Below are 18,488 nucleotides of genomic sequence, written 5' to 3'. Positions count from 1 at the left end.
AAACAAAACTGGAGTAGCTCTTAATTGGGATTCAGGGATTTTTTATTTTTATTTTTCTTTGTCTAGGCGTACACATATTGCACAGCCTTGTTCCAAAGAGTTGTCATTTCGAGACAAGGCGAATACCTGATAGGCTGATTTTTGGACACAGCTTTGACAAAGACCTGACCAGATTTACAATCGAAAAGCAGGATCGGAGAAGAGGTTAAGACACAGGAAGACCCGTCTGCACAAGCCCCCTCCTCCGTACTCTCCTTGTGTTGTTATTACTCTGTTGTGTGCACACAAGAAATAAATAGTAAATATAAAGCAACTATATAATGAAAAGCTCCTTGGGTCTGTATGCTATTTCTGAAAATTCAACTTGCACAAAAATAAAAGATGTCGAATGTGAAAGAAAGGGATATTAGAGAATCTTTGTAGAAAACCTTCTTCACTTTGCTGTGCAAGAGTACACTGCTTTGCTTTATGGCTTTTTTTAAAGAAAAAAAACAGAACTATGTATTTGGTAATTGTTTGTAGTTACTAGTTCACTCAGAAAAAAAAGCTGTTTGCGGTTTGAGGGCTCAAGCCGTGTGGCGGCACAAGCTGGACTTTGTTGCCATGAATGAAACAGAATGTTTCAAAATCAAGAAAGAGAATTTTAAGTTAATCTGCATTTTAATTTCCCTGAATGTGTTGTTTTATCTTCATTATTACAATAAATATTCTAGTGAACTTTTTATCGAATGACTAAAATATTATGCTAGAGATTGTTGTACAAATTTGTATTCTGCATTCACTAAAGTAAAGATATTGGCTTTTACTGTGTACTTTGGGCTCGCTCCGTCATTGAGTGTAAAATGGGGGGGGGGCAAGTCAGGTGAACACGTTGACACATCTGCTAGTGATTGCTAGGCCTGTTCACGCAGGGTTTAGCAGCATGGCCTGACTTGAATTAAACTGGTCATTAAGCCAATGGTGAAATATACCAATAATATTGATATCCTGAAATGCAACACACATATGAACATCCAAACAGAATAACACGTAAGCAGTCACTTGTGAAAAAAACCTGTTATACAAAATAAGATTAAGATCCTAAGATTTACACGCTTGACTGGGGAATGAGCAGAGTAGGTGGACATTTTTTAACCTTATCCCAAAGGCTACAGTGAATCTGCACTTCTTCACTGCTTGCTATATACGTGTTTACTGTATCCACTAGAGGGCATCCTACAGCGAGCTAGGCAAGTGCTCTTGTCTGAGCTATCAGACTGTAGCTACGTAAATAGAAGAAGCGTGTTTACATAAATTGGTGCAATCCAAATATATATTTTTTTGTTAAAAAACAAGTGAAATATTAATAATAGTAAATAGCTACTAAGAGTATCAGCATTAACGTGGTACTAAAAATGAGAAAAACCAAATGGCTCTGGAATCTTCATACCTGAGTTCAGAGTACATCTATCCCTAAAATTCACAAGTTTAATGCGTTGCTGAAAATCCCTCGTATAAAAAAATAAACTCGTAAATCGAAGACTAAAGCACCATAAATCCATATGGGGAAAATTATAACGCGTTCCATTTAATATTGTAACGCTTACGGCCGACAGGTACTGTGTAAGAGCCGGCGTACCAGAGCAGGTGACGTCACCGCCCTTCCCTGTGATAGCAGGACTACAGCTACTGGGCTGCGAAGAGATCTCTCTTTAGCTCACGGGGCTAGGTCGCTGCAGAGAGACGCAGAAGTCCCGGGTTCGAGCCCCGGACGGTGTGGGGCCGACCTGATGCGGCAAGGGCGCCCGCCTGAGCCCCCGTTGCGTTACAATATAAAAACCTCCTACTGTATTTGTGCTGTGGGAGAGATACTATATGACAACTTTCCCAAATCGGTTGGTGATACTGTAATTATAATATTTTGCATTGTTTTAGCCATTAACAATTTAATCAAATGCTTCTTATTGATAGTTACGGCCATGATCTGTAGGTACTGTAAATAAAAACACGTAAACAAGGATGAACTGCTAATTATCAGAAATAGCCGTTATTATTGGAAACGATAATAATTCCTTTGCCGTCTCCTCACCATCCTCGATGGATATTTTTTCTTCAAATCTGCAAACAACGAGATAGTCTTCCGCTGAATGTGACGAAAACTATTTCCAACGTACACAAACTCAGTACTGCGATGGACTGGTGTCCTGTCCAGGGTGTACCCTGCCTTGCGCTCGTTGCTTGCCGGGTAGGCTCCGGCTTCCCGCGACACCGTGTGGTATAGAGCGGTTTGGCAAATGACATGACATGACACGGTAAGTACTCTGCTCGTGGGTGCTACCTGGGGGGGGCGAGCTGGAGGAAATAATCCGCCCACGAACAGAGAGAAGCTTCTTCCTGCTGAGGATCTGCTCAGCCCGGAGACCAACTCGAAACTCAGGGCACAAAACAGGACTGCAGCCAAGGCGCTGCCAGCCTTAGTGCGCACTTTTCACAATTCAGACACACCGGTTAGCCCAGCCTTTGGGAAATAGGTGTATGTGAAAAAGTCATCTGCACTGTTGTCCCCAGGAAATCACCATAATTTGTCCTTGTTTCACAGCAGCCTCAGTGAGCTGACCTTGTATGACGTACAAACTACCTACCCTGAACGGAGCTATGACTATTTTCCATAAAACACCTCACTTTGAAGGCTTTTTTATTGCGATTTTAATAATAATAATACTACTACTAATAATAATAATTGCTTACACTTATATAGCATTTTTCTGGACACTCCACTCAAAGCGCTTTACAGGTAATGGGGATCCCCTCCACCACCAATGTGCAGCCCCACCTGGATGATGCGACGGCAGCCATAGTGCGCCAGAACGCTCCCCACACACCAGCTCTCAGTGGGGAGGAGAGCAGAGTGATGAAGCCAGTTCATAGATGGGGATTATTAGGAGGCCATGATTGGTAAGGGCCAATGGGAAATTTGGACGCCACATTTTACAACTACAGGCTTGTTGTCAATAATTGCGGTAAAAAAAAGTGGTGCTGAAAAGTTAAAATTCTGGTATTGGGGGGACAGGAGGAAAGAGAGAGTACGAGGAAATAAACTGAACAACTATTCCCACAAGAAGTGGGAGTACGGCGCTTTTTGAATTGGAAAGAGAGTTAATGCGGGCTTGAACAAAGCTTTAGTACTCATCCATGAAGAAATGTATAAAGAGACGCACACCAATTGAGCAACACAAACACCATTGAAGAGAAAATGTATCCGCTGCTTGTGCTACCTTGTTTACCGGTAGAAATGATGCTCCTTTGCTACGACAAATCCCAGCTCTTTAACCGAAACCTGCGGCAATGTGTAAACCTCCGCGCCGGTCCGAATTCAAGCCACTGCAGTTACATCAAGGGGCCTCCAGGGGGAGACCTAACACGACCGGCAAACGAGAGATTTGAAGCTCTGTTCCAACTTGATATTAAGTTTATCTTACAATACCGTAGGTGGCGTCTAAGGGGAAGGAGAGACCTTACAAAACATTTTCTGAGCTGCGTCCAAGGCCAGTTTCTAGTTTCCGGCACATGCAAAGCCATTAGAGTACGTTGCCCCTCTCGCCACGGTTAGCAGCTCTAGCTGCAAAGAGAAACAGCACACCTGTCTCAAGCACCCTATCCCCGGACATTTCTTCACTGCATATTTCTTAAGCATGCTGGCTGTTCACAAAGCTCACTCACTGCTTCACTCTTCCCACTGCCTCCCAGTAACAACTTTTCCACAGTTAAAGGGGCGGCGGTAGTCACATGGCGTTCGAATGTAGTGTCTAGCCTTGCGATTAATGTCCAGTTCCTGGCTCAGGAACCGTCCTGAAGACGTACAGTATGTCGGCCAGCGACGTGCCACGCGAGAGCTGTATCTATAGGTAACACAGCCTTAAAGTGTTGATGACCTGGCATAGACCACACAATATATTATTATTATTATTATTATTATTATTATTATTATTATTATTATCATCTTAAATGAGGTTTGCTATGCCATTTTCAGATCGCAAAGACTGAAAGTGGTTTCTTGCTCAGGACGAAAAATTCACAATTGAACTATGTTTTTTTTATCTAAAGGAGGGCTGATTTCTTTCTAATATTATCATATAATTGAATTAATCGTTCAATTTCACAACAGCATCACTCCGCCTCTTAAATTGCCGTAAATGTCCACGAGATGGCGACAGACAGCTCACTAACATGACGCCTCGATCCAATCGGCCGATTTCACTTCATGAACATATTATATTTTACTTTAAGGATTGTGTGTCTTTCAATTACCGTAGTCCAGTTGAGTTTGGAGAACTGAATCTATTTTAAACAGCTCTAAGGACATTTAGAATACGCCCCTAAAAAATGCCACAGTAGGTATTGTCGACGATCAGGGACACTTCTGGGCGAAGCAATGTGTGGCAGTGTAGAAAAAAGTCACCTTCACTGAGCTTGTAAAGAAAACACATGAATAAAGGGAGGATGGTTTCCTCTCATTGCACACATTTTTATTTTCCTGCAGGATCAAGGGCAGTCGCCTTAGTCACCTGTGTGTGCAATAGAAGGTGCAGAGAGATCCATGATATTATTATGATAAAACATTGCAGTCTTGATCCAGTGGTGGAGGCTGTGCTCAACATCTACCGAAGGGGGTTGTCAGCATGAGGTTGCAGGTTCAAACCCCAGCTCTGCCACGGGCAGCTGCTTCTGACAGTGTAACCCAGACAGGCTCCAACTAAATGAATATGACCTGTCTTCTGTAATCAAACTTATAATGCAAAAAAAAAAAGTAATCAAACAAAATAAAGATACCCTCTGTGGCAAAAATACGAAATAATTAAAATCATAATATTATTATTGTGCATATTTACATGAATTCATGGTTAGCCCCTCCTCCCAGTGAGTTCAGATCAAGATTGTAAATTGCACAAAAAAAAACACAAAAAAGAATAAACGTGATAAGCAATCACTTTTTTATCTCTCTTTCTGTAACACAACACATCGAGAACAATGGTGACTTTTTATTAGAGTATTTGAATTATGAGAGAGCCAGGCTGCGGCCTCAAGACTCAGCAATGATCAGGAGTTCCAGGCTCAGAAGGCCAGATAGGTAAATAATAATTGCAAATGTGGAAAATCTTATCTTTTGGCAAACTTCTCAATGATCCAGATCTACAATGGCGCCTTTTGTTATCCAGTGACCAATGGAGGAATGACACTTGCTCAGAATTTTAAGGTCACTTTAATATGTACAATAGGTGCTGTTCGGCGTCAACATTTCAAACTGCTAGGAAAGACCTTTAAGAAGACTGAAATATTGCTTGTCCCCGGGACGCACTGTTCTCTACTTAAAAAGTTTTTTGAAAGTTTTACATGACATATGTGTCACCAAGTACGGAGATTTCCTCCGTGTTCCAGTTCCAGCACTGCACTATCTCACTCAGGTTTACACAGGAAAAGGGATTCATCCAAAAGACCTTGGGATACATGCACAGAAAAAAAAATCAAACCTGAGCAGTTTGCAAAGAACAATGACAATCCAAAATAATTTTTGCAGAGGCAGGTAAAAATAAAAACGGAAGTTTTTTAGTTCGGAATTCCCTATTGAGGAAGAAAAATATTGTGGATATTCATGGAATAGGAAACTCCCAAGCCTTTCTAAAATGATGAGCATTCCCGATAAACAGTTCAGAGTTTCACAAAAACATGCTTTATCACTTCAAAAGAGTTTTATTCTAGCCCTCATGTTACATCTGCAATTGTCTGCTGTAGAAATGGTACAAATCAATGTAATATATAAACTTTACAACATGTATAGTTTCAAATGAGAAAAGGACATTCTACACATCTGGCCTGTTTGGTAGCTAGTAGTTAATTGATCCAAGGAGCTCATCCAGCTTGGTCATTCTCTCATAGCTAATTATCAGAGAACCAGGTTTACATGGTTACACATAAATCTGCATTCTTTAATGTGAAGTCTCTGGAAAAAAAATTAAATACCAAAATTTCTCAAAATTGCATTTCAATGAGCCAACTGGAACTTTAGCAAACTCAATCACACACTGAGTCATCAAAAAACGGATGCACAAAGCACAAATATTTGCATCTTAGTTCTTAATGAATCATTTATACAATAACATTTACATGTTGTAACAGTTTAGTGTTCTTCTAAACAGCTGTGTTAGTCAATGGCTATCACAGATGGAGCAACTCATGGATTTAGGTTATATCTATGACTTAAGTTAATATTGCTTCTCCAGTTCTCAGAGTAAACTATTCCATGCTGTGAAATTTCCTAGTAGTCTTGGTACTCTGTGTGATATCGTTCTTTTCCCATGCAAGTATCCTGTGCATCACTCTCGCTTTGTCATCTAGGAACATCACTTGCATCACTTGACCTGATTACAATTTTTCACCATTTTGAGTTGAAGGCTCTGGGTATTTTTGTTATTTTAGAACCTGCTGATGACATTTTGAGTGCATTTCCCTTGTACTTACAGCATCTGAGCTTTTTATCAGTTTATAAGATCTCATGACTGATAGAGCACATTGAGAGCTAAATAAGTTTCATTTTGATTACTTTCTTGACAGCAAGAGGGTAACCTGGTGCTATCCATTTGTTACTGTTGGTGACATTTTTTCTCTGTTCAAATTTGTAACGGATCCAGTGAAAGCCTCATTCGAAGGGCTGTGACACGTGTTCGCAGGTGGTGAAAAGAAATGTTCATACGTTACTGCATACATTTTCCATTTGCATTGTGGTTATAAGTGCCTCTTTTAAAGTACAGCACTTGTGACTTTTCCTAGCTTTGCATTCACATTGCACGTCGTGACCTTATAGTCACCCCATGGTTTTTAAAATACACATTTTAATAAGTGTGGTTTAAAAGCAAACGCACACTGATTCAACACTTAAGGGGTTAAATCTCTTCTCCGCACTGCTCCATCTAGCTTTTAATTAGGTGCAAAATGATGAGGAAATCACATCTTGTTCCTTCATGAAAGTCCCTTCAGCTGTGTTGGAGGCCCGAAGTCTGTGGTATTTACCAAGGAGGGAACAGTCTTGCCCCTTCGGTTGCAAGCAGATTATTGATCTAAGTAACAAGTCGATCCCTGTTAGCTGCAAGACGATCTACTCCCAACAACATGGAGATGTATCTAGTTCCAGATACCCACAACTCTTCGTATGCAGAAGTACTACCTGCACCATCTTTGTTTGCTCTTACGCACTTGTGTCCTTTTTTTGGTTTTGTTTTCTTGAAGGCTTCAGGTTTCACTTTGTAATAATCATTCAGCGTTTTGAAATCCCCTTCAAACTGAAGCTGTAGTTTACTTTTTGGGGAGGTGAGGGCAGGCTGAGATTTGGGTAGTTTAGTTTCTGCTTTATCATTTGACTTATTGGGGAAACTAATGTATGATTCTGTATGAATAGAGAAGGTGTGCTGAAGAAGTAGAAAAAAAGCTCATTAGTAAAATAAGAAGCTACCAACTGTTGACTAATGTTGTATTTAATGGCATTTATCCTTAAGATTTTAAAAATAGAAATAAAGGCAGGCGTACTCAAAGCACCCTGTCCCACTCACACACACACACAAACATAAACACAGTCAGAAACATTTTACAAAGTGTATGTTGTGCAATTTTTTTTCTGAACTAAAAAGACGGAAGAGAGCCTTTCATCATAGTAACACGGATGGAAACCTTTCAGGAAGGAGGCCAAGGAGAGACAAAAGCCATTTTTAGTATACAGTATAAAAGCCAGCACAGGAAAGGGAAAAAGATGAAACTTAACACAGCAGGTCAGTTCAAATATGAAAAACAATACAATCAATTTCTTCAGACAAGCCATACAGAGACGTCGACAGGGTTCGATCTCTGAAAAACTCCTTCCACATGCCCAGAAATGATTGGGTAATGTTTTTTTTTTTCCGATGGATCACTTAGCACTAACTAGAGTTTATAACAAAAGTTCGGGAGGGATGACAACGACCAGCTCAATCAGACTCAGCCGTCCTCCTGACAATCCATTCCTCTCCCAAGCGCTATAAATACCTATCTCCCTCTCTTTTGCACGTCTCTTGCATCCCACCTCCACCCCATCTCCACCTCTGCAGCTGCCCCTTGGTCACCCTGCAGGGGGGTCTTGGTCTCCTTGTCCTCAGGCCTGGAGGTCAGCCCTCAACCAAGCATTTTAAGCCACAATTTCACTCCAAGAGGCTTTCACCTTGGGTGTTTGTCATTCCTCGCGAACTGGAAATTTCCTGGCTGACATATCAACGCCAGTGTAATGTTTGTTGGGATCCCAGCAGGTCTTCAATGGCTTCAATTGAACAGGTGTCCAGTATCTCTGTAGATCAGAGGTAGTGCAATACCGGACAGGTATCCATTCCAGTACAGGATTGAAACCAATGTTTTAATAGCTGGATTAACATACTAATTAATCCCTCACGTAAATAAAGAGTTGGCTGTAGCAAAGTGTACAATGGGATAGATTAATCTGTTGTTTATTGAAAAGTTCTTGCAGAATGTACAGGGATTAATGACTGATATGGTCATCCCTCATTTATAAAGACAGACAATACCAGGATTAGAGAATAGATCTTTCAGGTTGTTTTTAAATAAAAGCACAAGTGTTAAAAGAACACTATTATGAAATCATGAACATCTGGAACTACATCACTTGAAAATGCCCTTCTATCTAGTAATATCTCTACCAAAGAATGCTGTATATGTTGTCACAAGCAGTTAAACCGTTATTATGTTTTCTCAGCATTTCCAGTTGCTCATAAGCTGCAGATTTCAAATCACTGATGTAGTGTAATAGTTAATTCATTTGGAATATAGTGTATAGCATGTTGTGGGAAATTCTTCATCAGAGGAGCAGGACACAGTCTTGTGCAGATTCAGTTTTATTGAGCTCAATAAGTTCAACAACGCACGCTGGGTCTGCCCCACATAACTGACAAACTGCAAGGGTTTCCCAGCTCTTATATCCAGTCAGAAGAAAGTTTGTTTCACAATCGGAGTGCTTGTCCTGTTCTTTGATATGTAATTACTGCTTGTCTTGCTCTAGGTTCCGTCCTTTGATATGCAGCAGACATTGGTCTGGTTTATCCTGTTTGTGGGTGTTGTTCCTCTCTTTTATTTATTATTATATGTAGAGTTGAGCCACAGGGGCTGCCAAAGCAAGTCAGCTTTCTGGCATCTTAGTGTAACTTTTGTTTGAGGCTAAATTAACAGACACCACCAACACCTCTCACAATGTGCTTGTGGTGATACTTTGTGATACTTTGATGCTGGATAAGTGATATATATATATGTCCCACTTCAAGCACATTAAGAACAGAAAATAATGAACAGGCAGTGATATCACCAGAACAAGGACTGGGAAGCCCTCGTCTGCAACAATCTATATATCAGTCTATATCGGCTGACAAAATCTCCAGTCTTGGGGGAAACAGCCCAGCAGTTTTATAGATTTATTTAAAATTGAGATAATTAGGTCAACTGTGTAACTAAGCATTAGGTGTAGAGTGAACATGTATTCTCTCATAGACATGTAGTGTATATACAATATATATATATATCAATCCTTTATCTTACTGAAATCTATTAGATGTAGATGCTTAAATTCAGAATAGTGTGGCCTTAAAAACAATAAATTGGGGGATAAACTGCTGTTTATCCGACTCCGTTATAATATTGTCGCTATTATATCCCTCTTCTTGTCCTAAATATAAGTTAAAAATCAGATCAGACTAAATACATTCAACAAGCAAGGGGTTCTATATAAAGCTAACAGCTTTATGAAGTGTTTGGCACAGCGTCTCTGCTGTGAATTTGCATGGTTCTTATCTTGGAGATATCACAATTTAATTAAGTGTTAAGTCTTAATGCAAAGTAATTATTTTGCTTACTGAAATATTATTTGTCCAGACCTTTTTCATTATGTTAGTTCTGCGTATTTTATTGTTGTATTAGATTCTTGGATTTCTTATTAGATTTGCCCCGAGGGGTAATTTATGAGATTAACTGAATTTTTGGTTACATTGCATCTCCCTTTTTTCCATTAGAGTGAAATGCACCACGTACATTACTTATAATTACACCGCGATGCAGAGCCGATTTGACTTTAATCACAAGGTGTTGTCTTTGCTAAGGAAAGGTGCTTTTCGAAGGATGCCAAATAATAATAATAATAATAATAAGAAGAAGAAGAATGATAATTCCTTACACTGACAGTATTTCAGTGTTTCAGTATTTCATTCTGTTGATGCATGTTTTTGCACAGAACCTGTTACCTTTTTGTTGTTTTGCACATCGCCCGTTGTTGTTGTTTGCACACTGCCTGTTGTCTCTGTCTTTCTTTTGTTATACAATTGTATTGTTGTTGTTTTTTTTTCTTTGTACTACGTACAGTATGCCCGAGAGCTAGCTAAATAGCATTTCGTTATACCATATACCTGTATATGACTATAATGACAATAAACTTGAACTTGAAACTTGATATAGCGCTTTACAGGTAATGGGGATCCCCTCCGCCACCACCAGTGTGCAGCCCCACCTGGGGACAAATCCGTCGGACTCGGGTGAGGGGTCTTCAGAGGTTCCGGTCAAGCCCACCGGACTGCAGGTCGCCGCGCCCGGACAAACCAACACCTGCCGGGTAAAGATTTAGAAGAAAAAAAATTTCAGGACTTTCTGTGAAGAAGAGAGAACTTAAAAAGCAGGGTATGATTATCTGTCCTACACTTCGGTCTATGGTTTGAGTTTTTCAGGCAAGTCTTTCTCCAATATACGTTTATGTTTAAGACCGGGGAGGTGCACAGAAATAAGGGGGAGTTCTACACTAGAAAGAGTAGAAAGTATAATTTCGCAACGAGAGGAAATGGATTCAGTTATATTCATATTAACGGATTGTAAGGCATTGTTTTCTTTGTTGATATTCTAGTGGATACTGTACCAAATGATTACACCATTTTCAAAATTCGCTTATTTTAAATGAGAAGGAAACGGTAAACTCGATTAAATGCTTGAACCCCATTCATTTTATGTCGGCTTAATTTGTTTTGGTTGGGAGTCCCTCCCCTTTAATCTGGTGTTTGGTGTTTGAGCCTTTACATCAGTTGATGAGGAAGTCAGTTCTTATACTCTACCGATGGTTACAGATGTTTCTTTGCTCTGATAATTACTTTCCCCTCGGCCTCTCTGGTATCGGATTAACTGGATTCGAGCATGATACTGTCACAGGGAAACGGGTAAGAGTGACGACGAGACGGAAGATGATTTTAAACTTTATCCACGAACTTAACTGAGTTTCGGCTGAAGGCACACCAATTTGCATATTTCCTTGTCCAGGTGTTGCTACCTGTTAAATAGTTATCTTCTGTTGTGCAGCTTTGGAAACTTCTAATCACTTTTTGAAACATTCCGGTGCAATCACTTATTCTTTCGCGTAATTATTTTTCCCAGACGCACCCTTTTTCCTGCAGGAAAGAAAATATTAAATGCCTTCTTTTTGGGAGGACGTTCCTGGCTGCACATTTACAAACGAGTAGGATCTTGCAAAATCTACGTTCTTTTGTGATGAATGTTTCAGTCTTGTCTCCGCTCGTGCTCGTTTTGATATAAAAACGAGTCTAGACATGCATTTTCATCATGCTTTCACAGTAAATGACTGATTAATTGTAAATTTAGCATTATATTAGATGCAGTAGGTTTACGTGCTTTTTACCTGTTTGTTAATCAGTCCCTGTCTATCAGTAACATTGCTTTTTAAATTACTTCAATGCGAGCTGTGCTTCTGTACAGTGTATAGTTCAAGTTTCTTGTGTCCTGATTAGCTTTTTCCCCAGTTTACGAACTGTTTCTCTGAGAACCTTATTGTAATACTATAACATTATGCTTTACAGCTTTGAAATTGGTATTTTTATACATTTATTATGCCTTTGCTTTAAAGCAATGCTAATTGATATTCTAGAGGATTATATATCTCAAACTTTGTTCATATGTGACTCTGTCTAAAACCGTCTTAATTCTGTATTATTGTGAATGTTTTAAATTTATTGGAAAGCAAGGCAGCGCTGACCATCTGTGTTCAAATTGTGCACAAAAAATTCAACTTTCTGTTCCCTGTTTGATGTGGGGATTCTGTAAATTCTGGATAAAAAATGCAAGAGTTTTCCTTCTTCAGCTAGAAAGAGGCCTTTGCAGTTTCTCTTGCATCACATCAAATTAGGTCAGCGCTGGGCGGCTCTCAGTTTTGAGTTTGTAAAAGGTGTGTTTATAGGTAAAAAGCCATTAGGACAGTCTTTTAAAGGGGATCTTTATCTTTTCTGTAGTTCGTTATAGTGACGGACTGTAGTGGGCTGAGTCAATAGTGAAATACAGTGGTTTTGTCTGTTTAGAGATGTTCAAGGAATGTTAATACTGTACGTATGTAGCAGCCGTGACTGCAGATTATTCTAGCAGATATTCATTTTGAAAGAATGCAGAATGGATGAACGTAAATTGTTAGGATATTTTCCTTTTATTGTAGCAAGTCATGTTTGTTTTTCTGTTTTTGTGGAATACTGTTTTCGTCACTGTTTGTAAGTGTGTCCTCCTCAAAATCTGATAATTCCCAGAATTCTGAATTTACCAGTCAGGCCAGACCTAATCTGATAAATTCCTTTCAGTCTTGTTAGAATCACTGAAATAAACTTCTAATATATATATAATATACTGTATGTTTTACATACTACAGAGTACAAAAAGACTTTTAATTTTGATTGTCTGTCTAGGAACTTCTGTTTTGTGGTCTCATCAAGAGGACAAAACGCAAAAGGAGAAATTCCTGTCATTTCTTGTTTTAGTGAAATGAGTATTGATTCTTAAAAACAACTCGAGACATCTTGCATATGTGGCAGAGTACATTTTTTTTACCAGTTGTATGCTGCTCTACAGAGGAAAAGGGAAACATTTAACATCATTGTAACATTGGTCATCCATTGTTAAGAAACATTTTTGGCATTTTTAGCACATCTCCGTACCTTATAAGTTACATAAGAGAATTTCCAGCTTGTGAAACCTGATGTGGATCACATAGCTAAGCAATGCAATCTTTCCAGATTCCTCCAAACGTGATTATTAATTCAATCTGGGTTTAGGTACAGTACTGTATGTATGTCACACGTACCCCTCTTCATTTTCAAGTTTGGTCCACTTTGATGTGGATGGACAATTTAAATGGCCGTGGCATATCTGTGGTATTACGAAAAGCCCTTTCAGTTGCAAGTTTTTTTACATCTGCTTTCAGTAATGTTTGTAAGCTGAATTCATTTTATCTCTGAGCCACTGCTGTTCAAGTGATGCTTGCTCTTATTTATGCTCTGTAGAGGCCATTTTTCATTTGGGATAATTAATGCCTCGTGACAGCTTGTGGGTGGTTTAGAGTTTCTCCCTACAGATGGAGTGGAAGTCCTCTACAGACCCTTATCCAGCTGTGGCTGTGAGCTTCACGCCAGTTGGCCAAACGGTGTTTAGGGCTGTACTATATTTGGCATTGAAACAAGTGGCCTGTGAGTAAATCCATTCATAATCTCCATTCATCCCCTTACTTGGTTTCCTCCCTTCACAAGGGACACTGTGTTGACTTTGTTTGGGACTTTAAAAAAGCGTATGGGGGCCAAAATTGAAATTCAGGTTCCCTGTTCTTCCGAAATGCACAGTCAAAGCAATGTGGTGACAGCAGTCTTTGCACTTTTATTTTACAGGCCAAGAAATTAGCAGTAAGAGGATCGAGTTACTTTGATCACCATAGTGGGTGTTATGTTGTACCTGCTCATTTGAGGGAAGCCTGTAGTTTTGATATGAAAGGTTTTAAAGAGGGGTGCTAGAGGGAAATTATGCATTGTTATCCCTCCTTCAGGAAGGATAGGTTGTACGTCATACAAGGTCAGCACAGTGAGGCTGCTGTGACACAAGGACAAATGATTTTGATTTCCTGGGGATAGCAGTGCAGATGTCCTTTTTCATTTATATATACAGTATGTCCCAAAGACATGCTAGATAGTTTAACTGGTGCCTCTGCCTTGTCTCTGAGTGTAGGTGTGCCCTGTGATTGTTTGCACCCAGAATCTGGTCCTGCCCTGTGCTCTGTGATTCCAGGTCAGGCTCTGGTGTCCACCACTCTCAAGGATTCAGCAGTTATGGATAAGGGATGGAATGAGTGACGGTCAACCCAAACCTGTTGTCATGCCATGTAAATAAACCAGTTCATGTACTTTTACATCTCCTGGTAATGTTACAGAACATTGGGTTTCAGCTTGCAGTTTTTCAGTAATGTATAGAACATGCAAATGTTCTCAGCCACAGTGTTTGGAAGTCACATTCAAATGAGCAGACTCTCAATAGTGACAATAAAGACAAGCCTTCACTGATGACTTTACCCATGTCTTTATGGCCAAATTTGTGACATGGCTTTCTCCTTAAAGTTTTGTATCTGGTTATATTCTCAACTGCAGGCAGTTTCTCTATTAGAGCCATGTGAGGTATTTAATGAGCAAGCCATATTACACATGCACAATAATACTAGACATGTGATGAGGGATTTGTACTGTATATTCTATACTTATACTGAACATGAAAAGAAATATAATACTTTTTTTTAAGTGCATACTTTAAGCATGTTTGTTCTTAGGAAAAATATACAAATTTTCATTAAATGTTTTGGCATTGTTTTAATTAATTAATCATTCATGGCTGTCTGCAATACCCTTGAGTGAGTCTTTTGCATGAGCACCGAATTGCCTCATTAGTATGAATCACCTCATTAAAAACATCATTCAGGTTTTGATTGGGCACAGGTGATAAGGTGACTTAATGTGTTGAATGTCACCCCTGGTGAAAATTTAGAAAGAAAAAATGAAAAGAAGTCAGTATGTGCTACTTATGAAAAGAATAATGCTTTCGTGTCATTATTGTGTTGGTGGTTTGACTCGTCAGCGCAGTATTGCTCCTTGTCTTGAGTGGTTGTAGACGGCAAGTTCTAACCTTACAAGACTTTATAGACAAACGTAGTTCATCAACAGTCCACCAACAATAAGACTATGATTTAGGCAACCACAGTCTTCATCATCATCATTGTCATCATCATCATCATAATTGCTTACACTTATATAGCGCTTTTCTGGACACTCCACTCAGAGCACAGTCATGACACACTCACAATATCGAAATCAACGTGGAAGTCCAAGGGTGATGGCCTGGCCACGTCTGTCTAGTCCAGCAGTCTCTCACCCTGGTCCTGCGGCCCAGCATGTTGTTCCAAATGCCTCAAATTGTCAATAAACAGAGATCTGAAGAACATGTTAGATCCTTCTAATTAAAGTAACTAATACATTCAAGGCAATCGCAGCTCAGCTGGAATGAAACCCAGAATATGCTGCAGCTCTCCAGGCCCGGAGTGGTAGATCTCTGGTCTGTTCACTACAAAGCCCCCTCCAGTATTTGATGGCAACTGGACTGCACTCTGCTTGAGCAGTCAAGTCCAGCGAGCTCACAGGCAGCCTCTCCTGTGGGCCCGTGCTGTCATGACAACATTCCAGCCGGACACTGCGCTTCTCCATGCTGCTTTCCTGAGAGCTGAGGATGTTGCATTTATGTCGTGGATGTAGACTTGATGCCTGCAGCTGAGCTGGGATGATGTGCAGCATGCACGTAGTGAGTGTGCATGTCCAGGCGCTGTGAGAAGAATAGGACAGGGTCCCCCAAGACTGCAGCTGCAACCTGGTGCCCAGCCTCCATCATGGACGTGCTGCTGGTGTTGCAGCGACAGTGCCCACACACACGACTAGCTTGTGACTTTCACAGAGACTGCCTGTGAAATCTGTTCATGACGAAAGAGCATCAGAATAATGAATTTACCTATGATGTCCATTCAGAGTAATGCCAGTGTTTCTGCTCCAGAAACCTGCTCTTGTCATTTCCGCGATAATAACCTTCTCAATTTGTTGCACTTTTAAGTATATATATATACAGTATATAAGTATATATATACAGTATATAGTGATACAGTTAATTAAATATGAAACTGCTTGGTGTGCTATGCCTGATTCTGTTAGTTTAATTGATTTAGTAGTAGTATTGGTGTAAATTTGAAAATTATAAAAATGTTAATGCTGTAATGAGCATTTTTTTAGGATTTTCTGAATGTTTTGTAGGATGAAAAAGAACGTTTTACATAGTTTGTAAATGGTCAGTTCTCCAATGTGGTGGTAATATATAATGATAACAGAGGTTATTGTTATTGTGAAGCTAAAGAAGAGAGTTTGTTCTATTCTTTTATTGTGTTTGCTTTTTAAAGTCATGTTTAAAAATTGAGTGACTGTTTTTGATTTGATCCTGATAATGACTACTGTATGTAGCCAAGCTGTATGTTTGTACTTCTAGTGTATAAATGATAAGGTCAGTTTACAGAAGGAGCGAAGATTAGATCACATAGACCTTCTGTTCCCTATGTTGGTCAGCACCTCCATAAGAGTACACATTGGACTGCACAGATTGTGATGTTTGGAGCATAATGGCTACTCATTTTGTTCTACCAGAGCATGTTACCTTTGCATAGTTGTAAACCCTTGAAAATGTAAAATGTTAATGCAAACAGAAGCATAAGACATTAAAAAGCATGTGGAAAGTGTTATGTTAGTATTAGTGTGAATTATTAATGTTGTAGTGCTTTTCAGAAGGCTATCAATTGGACCTGCAAGATCCTTTCAGAGTGGGCTGGCTTAAGCATTGTCATACTAGTAAATAGTCAGGTCTTCATAAGACCAAGTTAAACACTGTGGTCAATTCTCATACAGCGCTTTGCTTTTCTCAGGATATGAGTGCATTCAGCAGTATAAGGCATTAGTGCTGCTTAGAAGACAATATTGTATTTCCCACGCTTTCACTACTTACTCTTCAAATATAGAAACACTGTGCATTCAGAAAGGCCACTTGAAAGTAAGTTTCTGTCAGATAAGGGTGTCCAGCTGTATTTCAGACAGAAGCCCTTTTCCATACATGCCTATTAGGGGAATAGCACCAAACCAAAACAATATTTTTGTGTGTAAAGGCTACACATTATCAGAGCAGTGACACGGTGCTGTGTTTACTAAACACATTGCAATATCCTCAGATGTCCTTTGTTATAAAAAATTCGGAGAATCGTGCTACATTGTTGTTCATGCCCACGTCGTTATACAGTAAAGATATTTTTTCGTGCCAATGTGTTGAATTTATCATGTACAGTTTGTGAATGGTGAAACTTTTATTCACCATTAAGTCATTAAGCACAATAAAGGATTGTGGAAAAGCTTTTGGACAAATGTATTCAGCCACCCTTTTTTCCCACTTCAGATATTAACTAAGGCCTTTATTTGATTCTCATTAAAATTAGCAAGATGATGTCACCCAGATTACTGAGCCACTGTTTGTAAAATCTTTCCACATGTATACATTGGTGAGCTACCTTTCATAAGTCTGAACTGGTCCCTACAATTCATATAATGTAAAATTGGAGTACATTAATATGTGTTTATTTAATTTAATGAGACTAAAACTGCAATTGCTAACTCCTATATTGTGTAGAACAGGCATTCTTGAGATCTGGAACAAAACAAGGTTTTTTTCTTTATTTAGATTTTTTTGGTTTAAGCAAGTCTAGGGTCTTGGCTATCAGACTTTATAAAGATACAGCCTCCTGTTTGAAATATTTTTTCTTAAAATCCCTTTTTTGCAGTTGACTGAATTAGATTTTTTTCTCAACTCCGTCAGACACAGTAAAAAAACATAGTATTTTAAAATAGTTTCTTCTAAAGAGAATGAGCCCTTAAATGTAACACAATGTAAACTTCTTTTATCAAATATTCTGCCATAATATTTGTAAAGGTTTATTTTAGAAAACAAAATCAGCAAGAAATCATCCCATGCCAATTATTTTCTAATACAGACTTTGAAGAAAAATAATGTAGACATACTTGAAATATTAAAAAAAAAACATACTTCGGTTGTAAAAGGAACATTTTTAATCAAAATAAACAGTTATATTGCAATGGTAAATGTCATTTTCAACAAAATATTGGAAAAAAAAACCTCTGACAGAGGTGATTGTTTGATGACAGAGTTGACCAGTAAGTGACGGATTTCAAAAATTGTTTTATTTACTTCTTAGAACATCAAATACTATCTACACTCATTTGCTTAAACTAACAAAATTTCCAAATAGCATGAAAATTGAGGAGCACCTCCCAATTAGCACTTCCAAAACAAGGCACGTGGGACAACTGAGCATCGTGTATTCCTCTGCTGACCGCCGTGTTCAGCTGTGTTACTCCGCGACACAAAACGTAAACATGTCGGGGATGAAATCGTGTATAAGCCAACATGAGTTTCGCGTCATACAGACATCTTTCCCCTGTTTACCAATCGCGTATGAGCCAGTTTGCGTTTTGGAAACTCGCATAGCA

At 39.1% G+C, this 18,488-nt stretch overlaps 1 protein-coding gene across 1 annotated transcript in view; it reads left to right on the top strand.

Annotated features, from left to right (window-relative positions):
* The first annotated feature begins 11,109 nt into the window (after positions 1-11,109).
* The window catches only part of mctp2a (multiple C2 domains, transmembrane 2a), a 78,536-nt gene continuing 71,157 nt past the window's right edge, over positions 11,110-18,488 (top strand). The window contains exon 1 of the mRNA XM_088921565.1: positions 11,110-11,255. The gene's annotated coding sequence lies outside the window, so the exon portion shown is untranslated. The remainder of the gene's footprint in view (positions 11,256-18,488) is intronic.

Source organism: Atractosteus spatula, chromosome 7 (genome assembly GCF_055471065.1).
Source record: "Atractosteus spatula isolate fAtrSpa1 chromosome 7, fAtrSpa1.hap1, whole genome shotgun sequence".
Taxonomy (NCBI): Eukaryota; Metazoa; Chordata; class Actinopteri; order Semionotiformes; family Lepisosteidae; genus Atractosteus; species Atractosteus spatula.
This window is presented reverse-complemented; position numbering and strand designations above follow the sequence as displayed.